This window comes from Stegodyphus dumicola, chromosome 2 (genome assembly GCF_044657685.1).
Source record: "Stegodyphus dumicola isolate Sdum_Otavi_A_Nest chromosome 2, ASM4465768v1".
In the NCBI taxonomy this organism is placed as follows: domain Eukaryota; kingdom Metazoa; phylum Arthropoda; class Arachnida; order Araneae; family Eresidae; genus Stegodyphus; species Stegodyphus dumicola.
The window spans coordinates 124,330,199-124,332,889 of NC_140769.1; the positions used below are offsets into that span (position 1 = coordinate 124,330,199).

The 2,691-nt window shown below is 37.3% G+C and overlaps 1 non-coding gene across 1 annotated transcript; it reads right to left on the reverse strand.

The window, feature by feature from the left end:
• Positions 1–1,679: 1,679 nt before the first annotated feature.
• TRNAA-CGC (transfer RNA alanine (anticodon CGC)) lies at positions 1,680–1,752 on the reverse strand. The gene has a single exon. It is a non-coding gene; the product is annotated as a tRNA-Ala (tRNA).
• Positions 1,753–2,691: the final 939 nt, after the last annotated feature.

Here is a 2,691-nt window from a genome sequence, read left to right on the forward strand (position 1 = left end):
GATCGCATTAAAAGTTAGGCTTCTCGGAATCATAATCAATTCAAATAAGTTAAAATTTCAGATCGCTAGCACCTGTTTGGAATCTAAACCTAACTCCAAAACTAACAGCTGTTTCTTTAAAAAGCGAATACTTGCCGCGACAGACTTGAAGAAATGACAAGCAGATTGTAGATTATAAACTTCGGGAACAAAATTTTTGGAAAAACAAAACTGCAGATGAATTTCTACATTTTTATCTGCTTGATTGATAAAACATTCAAATCGTATCTTTCTGAAGGCTGGATTGCTTTCTCGGAAGACTTTCTAACAGAAACTGAATAGTCACATTACAAATGGGAAAACCCACGAAAATGCCCATTCAATAAACATGTAAACAGGGAATTTAGCTGTGATCAAACTACTGGCGTTAGTGATCTTAAACTTGCTCACGAATGTGCTTAAAATGAGCAGAAAATAACAGTTTGTTATAGTGAAGTTTTACGGTCTTGTGGCTAGAATACTATGTAAGACCTATCTCTACTTTTCCATATACACTAACTTAGATCCTGCAATGAACCTGCCGATTTCTCGCAAAGGCGTGAATTAAATACCAACACAGAAGAAGGGTGCAAAATAACCCTTTATTAAATCAAACTAATTTAACAGAAAAGCACAGACTTCGTGAGTTACAAAACACCGTTCACTTGCGGCGGTATCTGAACGTAGACTATAATACAAGTCAAACCTGAAAATAAATAATACAAAAACGCACTTCAATTTACGCCTAAGAAGTAGGCTCCTCATAGAAATCTAACCGGTGTGATACTAAACTGATAAGGCCAAGAGGCTTACTAGGGTGACCGCGAAATAACAACGAAACGTGCGCTTGGCTAGCGAAACACGCTCTGAATAAACTGAGATATTCACACGCTTAAATAGTACTTCATTTAACTTTAAATTTACATCCTGGCGAGAGAATGTGAGAGGAAGTTGAGAACAGGAAAACTTAAGATAAATTTGTTATGCAAAATAAGGAAAACCCTAAAGCTATAACTATGAAAGTTGAACATATGACTTAAACTCATATGTTCAACGTTTTCTAATACTCAAATTTAAATAATGAAACCAAAATGGTATGTACATAATTAGTGAAATTGTATATAGTTGACATTTTATCAATTTTTAAATATTCTTGCACATTCTATAACGGCCATTTAGAAAGTTTCCACGATGTAATTAGCTCTTTTATCTACTTGCACTGAATCCCCAAATTAACTAGTGATAGAATAAATTTCGAAAGCATTTATTTATAATGTTATGGACTTCAGAAGTTCTATACACAGGGGAAAGAGCAGTAATTTTCGGTGCTGTAAAAACTAAATTATCCTGCACCACATGTTATTAACCCACCAACGGACGAGCGGTAAAGTCTCTGGACGCTGGTAGTTCGAATTGGAATCGAATCCCGACGAATGGGTGGCTCCATGTTTGGCTTTTTGATTTTCCCCAGTGTAATGTGGATACGAGTCAGTTTCACTTAAAATAATCTCCACGATGGCATTCCTTGCGATAGACAGATAACCCTTGAATAGCTTTGCCTTTATCAATTAACCTAACCTAGCCGCATGTAACTTTATTGAGATATTAGGGCTTTTTTTTTTTTTTTTTTTTTGGAAGCAGAAGACATAAAAAATGAGCAATGCCTTCGCCGGGAATCGAACCACGGAACTCTCGAATGCGAGCCGAGCGTGCTGACCACTACACTACGAAGGCATGCTAAGAAGGCGGCAGAAATACCTTATGTATTCCCCCTTTTAAAGGGCGACTGGGGTTTAGGAGACCTAGTCGCCAAATCTTGGTGGTGGAGAATCATCATCCACCACCTTTTTTAGTTCAGGTGCCACATTAGAGATATTAGGGTTTTTTTGGAAGTAGGAGACTTGAAACATGAGCAATGGCCTCGCCGGGAATCGAACCATGGACCTCTCGAACACGCGCCGAGAGTGCTGACCACTACACAACGAAGGCATTCTATGAAGGCGGAAGAAATACCTTATAACTTAATATTTATAAAATTTGTTTCCAACCTATGTGCTGTACCGTATTTATTTATTCGAGTTTGGTTACTATAAACACGTTTTATTGATACATTAGTTTATTATGTTTCTAATTACAACTGAAAAATTTCTAATAATAATTTTAATAATTACATATTAGCGTGTTTAAAATGGACATTTCTTTAAATGATTAACTCTTTTGTAGAGTTCAAAACCATAAACCATATATATATATACAAGCGTTGGACAAAAATATGGTAACACCTTTAAAAAAACATGTTTCTTTGCTTAATATGGTGTAGGAAACCCGTTGGCATGCAAAACAGCTTGCAGTCTTCTCGAAATGGATAAATACAGTTCCTGTATGTTTGCCAAGGGAATATTATACTATTCTTCCTGCAAAACGGTGGCAAATTCAGATAACGATGTTGGCGGTGGATAACGAGAACGCACTTTCCGTTCCAATGTAGACAACAAAGTTTCGATAATATTCAGGTCTGGTGACTGTGGTGGCCAGGGGAGATGGGACAACTCATCCTCGTGCTCAGAAAACCAGTCCTGGACAATGTAAGCTGTGTGAACAGGGGCTTTGTCGTCTTGGAAGACACCATCACCATCGGGGAACAAAGTTTGTACCATGGGATGAACCTGATAG